Below are 12,060 nucleotides of genomic sequence, written 5' to 3' on the forward strand. Positions count from 1 at the left end.
CACGACAATGATAACTTGAAGATAACCATAACCCCTGATGAGAGGCTCCCGATAACCTCTTTGAATAACAGTTTGACGCAAGTTTAAAAATGTTGACTTATTCATGATCTATTTGAGCAGGTAAGCAGATACAAGATGTATAAAAGCATATCGTAAAGAAGCCTGACGGTTGATGTCAGTGTGTCTCTCCGTCTCCTGTCAGACTCTCATGGATGGATCTGTTCGCGGTCGCGGTCCACGAGTTCGGTCACGCCATCGGCCTGGTCCACACCTCAGCCATAGAGTCCATCATGAGGCCGTACTACCAGGGTCCTGTAGGCGACCCGCTGAAATACGACCTACCCTACGAAGACAAGGTCCGCGTCTGGCAGCTCTACGGTACGAGGGAGCATCCATCCACTGCTGTGTGTGTGTGTGTGTGTGTGTGTGTGTGTGTGTGTGTGTGTGTGTGTGTGTGTGTGTGTGTGTGTGTGTGTGTGTGTGTGTGTGTGCGCACGCATGTGTGTGTGTGGTGTGACCGAGAGAGGAAAAAAAGAGCAATTGCCCCGTGGAGCAAGGATATTGATTAATGAAAGTATGGATTGAGTTAATTGGACCTCTTTATGGGATATGACCTTATCACAGCGTTGACTGACATGGAGAGTAGCAGTGTGTGCGGGGGGGGGGACTAATGGCCATGAAGATGAGAAGGAAATAATGCTTCAGGCCACTAAGAATAAGCATCTCATACTGTTTTATTTCATGTCTACTGTGGCGCAAATACAATAAATGCGTAATCACGCGTAGGAGGAGGAACTGAGCCAACAAATCAGAATGAGCAGAATGTCTATTGGTTGGCTTTGGAATGGAAAGGAAATTAATGGATGAATTGCTCCCAGAGCCCACCGTCAATGAAGTGCCTTGTCTTTTGAGTGTTCGTTGATCCTTCCCTGATCACGTGTCACCATAGGTGTCAGAGACTCGGTGTCCCACACAAACAGACCGAGCAGCTCGTCGCAGACGGCGGAACCTCCTGTCCTTCTGGACCTTCCCGAAAACAGATCCACCCTCCTGTGAGTAGAGATCTGCTGGAGCTTTGAGTGCAACACAAGAACTCTGATGTTGACAGCCTATTCTGGTTGTCAAACATCCATCCATCCATCTGTTAAAGAGAGAGATGATAATCACGTAAAGTAGTAATTACTTGACGGAGCACAAGTATGATAAGTGGTTATGTACAGGTTGACGATTAATTTGCTCCCCTTATAGCAGATTGACGGATGTGTGGAAGCAGAGCTCTCTTTAGAGCTCACACGGCGCTGCGGAGATACACCTGGCTATGCAAGGACTACCACCGGGGGTCCTCGTCCTCTATGGACCATTTCTTTTACGGTCCAGTTGAAAACCAAGACAAGGTGACGGGTTCATCTAAAACGGAAGAATCGCAAAGCAAGGACCATTAATAGCGACACGAAATTCTCATTACGATGCAGTTTTTTAAAGATATCTCACTCTGGACCGAAAGGCTCGGACTGACCAACAGACCCGTCTGTCGCGCTACACGGCGCATGAACCGCGAGTGAATTCTGAGTGATGACCTCGCGTCAGGAGCCAGGCCGTCGCACTACAGTATCCCCTCCTGTTGTCTTTTTACTACGATCTCTATATCGCTGGGACTGTGGCTTGAGTACGTCTGAACACTGTTATAATGGACAGAACACTCCATCCATATCCAGCATAGAGAACAGCTTTGTGTTTTTGTCAACATGGCGCTAACCTTATAGATCTTGAAGCGTAAACAGAGGCTGGTGTCTCAGAGTTAACTGTACTCTGGCGGTCTCTTGAATTAATAGGATCAAGAGAGGGCAGCTGGCTGAGGGAGTGATCAAACTGCGTTTCCAACTATGCCGACAACAACCCCGATGCTTGCTGACCTCCGTGCATACACTCACACTCCAAACTAAACGGACTTCTACGACCCCTCTCACTGGTAGCCGGCCTTCCACGGCCCTCATTGCTCATTTTTACACCACCTCCATATCCGGGCGTGACGCCTGGATGAAGGCGGATTATGCTTGACAAGGGGTCAGGAATGCTGACCGCTAGGCAGCGGCGCTGTGTTAATAGAGCTCTGAATGGAGATCTTTGTTGATGATGCGAGGGCCGGCGGCCTCCCACTCACAGAGGCAGCCTGTGGTGCTAATGGCTTCATCATTGCCAGGCCGGCCACGTCAGTGTTTTAAATCACTTATTAGCCCAGAGGATAAATGCACTGGGGGGACCTCGGCCGTGGCGGCGTGGCAGCGTTTCACCCAGCTTTTTTCCACCTTGTTTAACCTGTTTAATTAAAGGAAACCCATTCACACTCTCTCAGTAGGAGGATGCAATTATCACATAGTTGTTTTCTTATATGCAAACGCTTTTAACTGGGTTTTTTTGTTTGTGAGCTGCATGCTTTTCAATAAGTGAGATTATTTCATGAAAAGATGTATGTATGCATGTAGCCTCAAACACTCAATATTCAGATTTTGAATGTAATTTCTTCAACAAGCACAACTTTTCTTTCCTCCGACTTGTGTCCCTCAGGTTGGCGCGAGATGCCCCAGACAGATGCGCCAGTCATTTCGATGCAGTGGCCCAAATACGAGGGGAGGCCTTCTTCTTCAAAGGTACTCAAGCCTGAGAGGAGAGAGTGAACGAGAGAGACTGACAGACGGATAAACAGAGAGCGACAGCGAGGAGAGAGAGAAAGAGTGGGGGAAAAAAAAAGAATGGAGAGGAGATAAAGTGAAAGAGTAAAGGACAAGCGGCTGGGCAGAAATGGAGGCTCCAGCGGTCGATAGGATGCCAAGTCATGTGTGGCTCCCAGGGCCCGTATCACAGGCTCCCACTCGTCACATGTTCTGCAGGCTAAACAAAACGGTTCTGCTGTACACTTGTGATCTGCCGAGCTCGAGATGGATCTTTCTGACTTATTGGCCAGTGTGGTGAGAAACGTTCATTAGCCAAAACATGTTGAAAAATGATTTTTCTTGATTTCTTCTTCTCTCTCTCTCTCTCAACACTATGTGACGTGAATTGGCTAAAGTCTGCTACAAGCCCAACTGCCTCATTTCGCAGTACTCTTTTTTTTTTTTTTTTTCACAGATAAGAGCCAAGAAATCTATAGCTTTAGTTTGTCTATTAGGGGTCGGAATCTGTGACGTGATTATAGCGGACGCAGCACAGCCTCCTATCTAAACGGGGCTTTTCTTGGGATAAACTCCTACAGGATATCGTGAGAAGTTCCGAGCTCTAACCTGTTCCTGTTTTGTTCCTCGTAGGGAAGTACTTCTGGCGACTGACGAGAGAGAGCACTGGTGTCTCTGCGTCCCGCTCAGATCCACCGATTCTGGAGGGGCCTCCCTCCCAACCTGGACAGTGTGGATGCTGTCTATGAGAGGCCTGGGGACCACAAGATAGTCTTCTTCAAAGGTAAATACCTCTATCTGACTGTAACTTTCTCTCGTATCCGTCTGTGTGAGTGTTGTTGACTGACGACAGCTCTTTGCGTTCTTGGCACTCCACATCAGGCACAATTGACGGATTTAACTCTAAATGTTTCGGTAGTAATCGGGTGAATATATTCCAAACTATAAAGGCGGTGTTTCTCCCTTCACTTGTGTCCACTGTGTCCATCCTCTTCAGGTCTAAAGTACTGGGTGTTTAAAGACAACAACGTGGAGGAGGGCTACCCTCTGTCCAATCAGTGACTTCGGCCTGCCCCTGAAGGACTGGACGCAGCCTTTGTTGGTTACACAACGACAAAAACCTACTTCTTCAAGGACAGCCACTACTGGCGCTACGACGACCACCTGAGGCGAATGGACCCGGGCTACCCGAAAGACAGCACGCTCTGGAAGGGGCTGCCGCCACAACTGGACGACGCCATGCGGTGGTCTGATGGTGAGTAACCTTCAAAATCAGCGCTTTTTCTTTACTTGTCATTTTACTGCAGCTTGGCTGGTTATGTGCTGGATGTACTTTCATGAGAGGACTCAGTAAATGAATGCCACAGAGAGCTTTCATTTTCATCTCTTGTATTCTCTTGGCTGTGGCGGATCACGCACACCTTCAGTGCATGGGAGGAAATATTCATCAGCAAGAGAAGAAAGAATCCCTGCACACTGTCCTTTCACCTGAAATGCATTTTTTTGGAAAGGACCGGACAGTTGTATTCTCAATAAAGTGCATTGCTAATAAAAGGAGAATGTTTTGGGATTCTCTCATCGTTATGCTCTCTGCCTAAATAGCAACATGGAAACGCGACTAAAAACTAAAAACTTCAGTGGTAAACCTGTGAAAATGGAAACACAGGTTCATAAAATCGCATGTGGCTCTAAAAGGAACTGTGAAAAGTTAGGGAAACATTTCGTATTGGTTGGAAGCGAATGATCATTTGTATTCTTAACAAGTACCAGAATCAGTGCGGTATTTCATCATGCCTGTGAAGCCTGTACACAAACCGCACACTCACACACACAGACGTCCACGCACAAACTCAGATGCCGTAAGCTCTTGGCAAATACGATGTGTACATAGTCGACAACAGATAACCAGTGACCCATAGAAAGCGAGCTGTGGTTATGGAAAATGTACTTCTGTACGTTTGCCTTCGGGGTCCAAGTTTCCAGAGAACAAACTTTTTTTTTTAGATTACAGACACCGAGTCGGTCTACCAGACAGAGGTTGGAAAAACTGGCAACTGGTGCTCGCCAACAACAGCCTCGACCTACACACTGCGAACACAGTGGAGTGCCGAATCAATCCAGCAGCCGGTCTCCCCCTTATTATTAATCCACGCTGCCGCCGTGAGCTCAGTGAGTCGACCAGAAGTTTGAAAAAAAACAAAACACTAAAGCGGGATTCCAAAAATTGGATTAGCAAGAAAGTCTAACTGTGGATGTTCCTCCAGCATTGACCTGCGGGGCGATCGATGTCTCACAGTCGATCCTGATCCGGTTCTGCAGATCCGTCCGTCTGATGCAAATCAGCCTTTTCCCTGCTGCCAGATTAAACAGAAGTCTGTCATCTGAGAAGCTGAGCGGGTCGGTCAGTTTTGCGGTCCTGAACCAGAGCAAGAAAGGAGGCAATGAAAGCAACATTTGACAGACTGCCCTTTGGGTCACAGCTTCATTGAATCAGCACCTCACTCTCCGCTCAGCATCCGTTGCCTCCCTGCAGCCATTGTGTTAGTTATTAGTTTAGCTTTTCTTTCCTTTCTTCACAGGTTGAGTCTACAAAATGTGTTTACCGCTACTTTAATTTGACCCACGCTACTTTGTCAGTCTTGAATTGTAACCATCCCATGACTGAGCAAATGTACTGTTTTACTTGTAAGCATGAATTATCATTTTCCCATAAAATATATGTATTTGCAAGTTATTTAGTTTGGTTATACCAACAGTGGATCAAATGACAACTCTTATTGTGAAAGGGTGCGGCTCTTAGTGACAAACATGACCGGACTCTGCAGTTCCCATCAGTTCTACGCAGCATTTTTTAGCATCTTTCAGCACATTGTTTTGGTTTCACAACTTTACTTGTTTGATTGACACTCGCAGCTCACATCGAGCCGGTTTTATTTTAGCGAAAATGTTAGTTTGAGGATGTGTAAATGCATTTATGAGTCATAAAACGCTCCCACAGTCAATATTAGGTCCAGATAACGCTGTAAATGTGCATCCACTTTAATCATGCAAATCATACAACCATGTAGTCCCTTTGTTTTAAGTGCACACGAACATGTGACCGAGTTTCAAATCACCGTTTTTCTCCTCATTATGCAGCTCTCGGCTTTGGCATTTCTCCACAATGGCACGTCCGCTCCTTCCTAGCTACCCTGGGAATAACAGGTGTTTTATCAGGCTCCCAAAGTCGTCTCTGCTTATCTCCGCGTTCAGCCTGAACTGCTTGTTAAACTTAAATGTGTGAGCATTGGAGCCGATTGTGTGTTCTCAGTCTTTCTGAGAAGCGTCCTACTCGTTTGTTGTCGCCGAGTGATCGCAGTGGAGAAATGTGTCGCTGTGGCAGCACGGCCGCTGCCTTCTGTTCATATATCATTAAACCGGTTCAGAAAATGATTGTGAAATTCTCTGAAACGCATCGGGGAAGAAGTGGCAGCGGCAGATGGACGACACAAGTATTATTCTCTCCGCTAACTGCCGCAAATTGGCTCGTGGCTTTTATGACATATGGTCGGCCGCTGACCCGGCAAGTGACTGTGTCTTGGAAAAGTCAACGCTCAACTGTTCACTTTGAGTGTTCTGACGCGCTCAACAGCGGCGTAAAGAATACAAATATGATTTGGTGTTTTGTGAGGCGGTGTGTGACGTACTGGAAGCAATACATTTGAAGCACTGTTACTGATTCAATTTTTAAAAAGTGATGTTTTAGTATACATTTTGGATGAAAAGATCTTCCTCGAGAGGAGGACCAGCATGTATATATCTGGTGTGTGTGTGTGTGTGTGTGTGTGTGTGTGTGTGTGTGTGTGTGTGTGTGTGTGTGGTCCTCCCTTCATATCTCTCTCTGCCTCTTAAAACCTTCTCCTAACCCCCCTCCCCCTCTCTGTCTCTCTCTCTGTCTCTCTCTCTCTCTCTGTCTCTCTCTCTCTCTCTCTCTCTCTCTCTGTCTCTCTCTGTCTCTCTCTGTCTCTCTCTCTCTCTCTCTCTGTCTCTCTCTGTCTCTCTCTCTCTGTCTCTCTCTCTGTGTCTCTCTCTCTCTCTCTCTCTCTCTGTCTCTCTGTCTCTCTGTCTCTCTCTCTCTCTCTCTCTCTGTCTCTCTCTCTCTGTCTCTCTCTCTGTGTCTCTCTCTCTCTCTCTCTCTCTCTGTCTCTCTGTCTCTCTCTCTCTCTCTCTCTGTCTCTCTCTCTCTGTCTCTCTCTCTGTGTCTCTCTCTGTCTCTCTCTCTCTGTCTCTCTCTCTGTGTCTCTCTCTGTCTCTCTCTCTCTGTCTCTCTGTCTCTCTCTCTCTCTCTCTCTCTCTCTCTGTCTCTCTCTCTCTGTCTCTCTCTCTGTCTCTCTCTCTCTCTCTGTCTCTCTCTGTCTCTCTCTCTGTGTCTCTGTCTCTCTCTCTCTCTCTCTCTCTCTCTCTCTCTGTCTCTCTCTGTCTCTCTCTCTGTGTCTCTCTCTCTCTCTCTCTCTCTCTCTCTCTCTCTCTCTCTCTCTCTCCTCCTCTCCGTTCTCTGGGTAGCTTTATAGCAGGAGGTGGGGTAATGTGCTCATTATTGGAGCATGTCACGCCTGAATCTGCCATGTCAGTAATCTTTATAGACTCCGTGCATCTGTGCCTGTAAAATATTCTGCTCTTTTTTACCTGCTATGAAATGTCTATAGCGGCTTCTATAAAAGCCAAGCACTACAAAAAAAAAAAAGATCTGTGTGTGCGTGTTTGTGAGGCCCGTCTAATCATGTGAGGCATTAGAATGACATAACCCATTATAATGAAAACATGAATTGCAATAATAATAAAAAAACATAACATAACATTCACAGTGTTTGTCTGCGGCCTGTTTTCCCAAAGCGTCTCTCACCGCTGGAACTCCAAACACTAATTAGTGAAACTCACTGAGATTTAACCTGCCTGGCTAAACAGGTAGAAACGGAGAGTAACTGTTTCGTAACTTGATTTAATCACCGTGCAGCTTAGGGGGGGATGTGGAGGATAATAATGTAAGACTCAATGAGTCACAAAATATGAAGTTAATCAATAAAGCAGCAGTTAAAGATTGAGAACTTTGAGCTTTGAAAATGTCTGTTTTGCGGTACGAAACATCCGAAACGTTTCTTCGTCACGTTTCCCCGTCAGCTCGTCTCCGTGCGGCCGTCCTTACTGTTTACACCATCAGTGAAATGACATTAACCGTAATGGAACCTAAGGCCATATCATCATCAAAGACTACACTTATGCATTGCTTTGAACACGACCACGTTTCGTCATGTTAGGATAAATTGCATATATTCTGTACAAAGCCACTTTAACCCTATTATTTCCCTTTAGAATGCCGGCATTGGGTCAACTGTTTAAGGGAGACTGGCGCATGAAGCAATTGGTGACGGTGTCAATCAACGTGTTATATTTGGACCTTAAGAGCAATATGTGCTCTCATGCTTGGTTGTAATCACGTGATCGTATCCCGTAAACGGAATTAATGAGGAAATCCAGTTTGTGGCCTGAGAGACGAAAGGGTTAAAAAAGATGTTTGTTCTAAAACACGTCTAAGTTTAAGATTTATATTGTATTACTGTAAACTCTCAGAGCTAATACCATACGTTTTTGATCATTCTGGACACTTTAAAACTATTATATATCGGCTTGGTTCTGGCATTTCCTTTGACTAGACGAGGGCTTTGGGTCTGGAGTTGGTCCCCGGGTGCTGGAGGAAGGTTGCCTGCTGTTCCTGAGCAATTACAATAGGTCAGCTGCTGAGGACATATTGCCTTCCCTTTTGGGTTAACAATGTTTGCTTTAACTGAACATTGTTGTGGCGGCCTCCACCAGGCGAATCCCCTGTAAGCAATGCCTCCGCCCGTTGGCTGTGCAGATTAGGCTTTGATAAAGCACTTGTGGATGTTCAAAACTGGTACGAAAACAGCTAATTAGAAGCAGGTACTCTGTGCTTATTTCAGGCTTCTCTCAATGGTAACAAGCAACCGTCACCACTTTGCCCTGCAGGAGCTCCCAGCAGAATATGTGGAAGCTCTTTTTCCTGTCAGGTGTTTAGAGGTCTGTGTTGTCTCTGGGATTTTGCCAGTTTATCAGGTCCTGCTCCAAGCTCTTTGATGTGTGTGGGAGCAGTATGTGTGTGTATGTATATATATATATATATATATATATATATATATATATATATATATATACAAGCAAATTAACATATAGGCACACCTTTGGGCCAGGGACCTGGAGCCACATCAAAGCATTTATCTGCCTTTAGGCTGCTTCCACAAGCCGAGGATGAAGCGAGAACAGTGCGATAGAGAGGAGGAGGAGAGAGAGAGAGGAACGAAGCAGAGGTGGAGACAACTCATGGTGATCAGTGAGTGGAAAGAGACAGGCCAGTGGAAAACATGCCAGGTTTAAGAGATGGATAAGAAATGCAGCGAAAGGATGAGAATAATGCTGAAGGATGAGTGCATCCTTGTTGCTCTCATGAGTGATAAATTAGCATTATATTCTGACTTGTGTGTTGTTCTGGTATTACAAAACATACACTAATACCAACCCTCTCTCTCTCTCTCTGTCTCTGTCTCTCTCTCTGTCTGTCTGTCTGTCTCTCTCTCTCTCTCTCTCTCTCTCTCTCTCTCTCTCTCTCTCTCTCTCTCTCTCTCTCTCTGAAGGCTCATCCTATTTCTTCAAGGGGAAGGATTACTGGCGAGTGCCGAGCAGCGACATGGAGGCAGAGGCCGGATACCCCCGCCTCATCGCTAAAGACTGGCTGCTGTGCACCGAGATGCAGTCGGACTCTCCGGACACGGAGCCCAAAAGCACGGAGACGAGAGTCAACGTGCAGCATCAGCCGGACCACGCGGAGAACGGGTACGAGGTGTGCTCCTGCACCTCTGACACCGCCTCGCCTTTAGGCGCCCGCCCCTCCCCCTCCGCCCTGTGGCTGCTGCCACCTCTCTGGACGCTCTCGCTGGCCCTCCGCTCAGAACCGCTATGATGCCAAAGCACGGGACAGAGTTCCTGAGCTGGGTGCGGAGACAGAGACTCATTGACGGAGGGTCGGCGGACACTCGGACTAAATACAAACTGGAACATTTTGTTCATATAAATATCAATTGGTATGTTTTTTGCTGTTATTTATTTCACACGCCCATTCGATGGTCATTTTAAAAGCGCCTTGCTGTATGGGGTCGTACATGCAGTTCTCATATTATCACACTAGGATGTATCTAGTGGGCGTCCACAATGCTAGTGCCGTGCTTCACAAGTTGAGTTACGCAGTAAGTTCTATCGCTCGGTTTCTTCTTGAATGGCTGAACTGTATCGTTTTTGCAAGGAAGCTATTATACTTGAGCGGGGCTGTGCTGAAATATGTTCACACGAAATACAGCAGTATTCCGACAGCAGCCGTGAGAATTCCTTTTTTTTCCCCATGTAGACCAAGTTTACAACAATAACAAATGGTATCCTGGGATGTAGACAGCGGTTGAATGGTGACCTGAGATGTTGATCGGTGACGGGTGTTTTTTACCTGAAGGAATAGTTCGGCGTATTTTCTTTCTTGCCGGGAGAAATATTAGGCTACAACTTAGCTTAGCATTGAGACCGGAAAAGGGGAGAAAAACGGCAAACCAGGCTTTTTGTTACCTTCGGACATAGACAGACCAGCAGTTTCCCCGTTTCCAGTTTTTTTTATGCTAAGCTAACCAGGTTCCAGGCTGTAGCCTTATATTTACCTTACAGATATGAGAATGATATTGATCTTCTCATACAAATCTCGCCATGAAAGCACAAGATGTCAAACTATTGCTTTAAATAGTGCCTGGAAAGTGGAACTTCCTGTCAGGCTGCTCACTGCCTTCCAGCGTTCTCCACCACTGGAACCACCATAAATGGTTACAGTTATGTTTAAGTTGGTTACAGTAAAGCTTATGACAGTGGCTGGGATTTGTGCCCATCAATCCCTCAAGAAAGTATTTCAACTCTTGACAGGAAGAGCAGTCTGCAGTAGACCAGAGTACAAGAATGCCATCTGGAATGTACAGTAGATACTGTAGACAGATGCCTGAAACCCCAGCATGCATCTAGGCAGACAGCCGAAAAGGTACCCTGAAATGTAGTGGAGATTGATAGTCAGGTTAACAGATGAAGGGCCCCATGGGATGTTTGACAGGAAGACAAAATAAATGGCATGCTGGGATGTCGACAGGTAGATGAATTGCATCCAGGGCTGTGAACGGGTAGACCGGTGAACACCATCCACAGCTACGTGAAGGAAAAGGGCAACCCCTGTGCTGTGGGACGTAGGACAGAAGCAGGAAGTCCTCCTGGAAGTCTGGAAGTTAAAGTCCAAATGTGTCTCGGTGTCGCTTGACGCCATTACCCCAGCTTGTATCTCCTACCTGTGCTCCCACGCTCCTGGAGGAGCTGCAACTCATGCATCACCAACAGTTCATTTTACACCGCCTGCCATTTATCAGAGGCCGTATTGGTTTTGTGCTGCTTGTTGGTAGGAATATGGACAGATTGTGATTCCATATTGCTTTGATCAGATTACAGTTCAGTTTTTTTTCCTCACCGCTGGACAACGCCGTCCATCAATCCAAGCTCCGTCTGGTGACGCTGTTATAAGACCTCACAAGATAGCAACCGGATTTATTCTTGCTGATATATTTACCTACAATTTAAATAAAGACACAGATATATTTGAGTTGAGACGTCCTACGGTTGCTTCAAAAATCTGAGTGGACTGTGTATATTTCAAGGTGTGTTTTCTAATGTAAAATATTTTTGTAGAAAAATAAAAAGTATACGAATGAATTTTGTCGACCCGACTGTGGTCACACGAGTTTGTGTGGGAGAGACGGGTTATGAGCGCTGCCGCTAATTATTTAATATTTTTTTTTTAGCATCATTGAAAAGGAGCCCGGCCTTGAAGGCGGTTAAAGGAAACATGGCGGCTTGCAGACACCGACTGGGAGCTGCTCTCCGCATCACGTTAATCACACGACACGCTCACCATCAGTAGCTTTATGAACAGATTTGCTGGCAGAGGATTATAGATATATATGTGTGTGTGTGTGTGTGTGTGTGTGTGTGTGTGTGTGTGTGTGTGTGTGTGTGTGTGTGTGTGTATATATGCCCACGCTCTTTCAGGGAAGTACATCAGAGAAACAATGTCACCTGATCTAAAAGATATTTAGCGGTTCGGATACCGCTTGGTTAGATAATCAAAGTGAGCTTTAGGGGGTAAACCGAGATAAGTGCTTAGGAACATTGCGTACCACGAGAACCCCGTGTCAGTCAACCGACTTTTAAAATGAAAGCAATTAACTTCACCGAGAGGCAACGGATGACCTCTACCAGAATACGCACG

At 46.1% G+C, this 12,060-nt stretch overlaps 1 pseudogene; it reads left to right on the plus strand.

Annotated features, from left to right (window-relative positions):
- Positions 1 to 202: 202 nt before the first annotated feature.
- LOC137884304 (matrix metalloproteinase-17-like) lies at positions 203 to 10,300 on the plus strand (annotated as a pseudogene).
- Positions 10,301 to 12,060: the final 1,760 nt, after the last annotated feature.

Source organism: Cebidichthys violaceus, unplaced genomic scaffold, assembly GCF_023349555.1.
Source record: "Cebidichthys violaceus isolate CVI_PGR_0920_01 unplaced genomic scaffold, fCebVio1.0.p SCAF_376, whole genome shotgun sequence".
In the NCBI taxonomy this organism is placed as follows: domain Eukaryota; kingdom Metazoa; phylum Chordata; class Actinopteri; order Perciformes; family Stichaeidae; genus Cebidichthys; species Cebidichthys violaceus.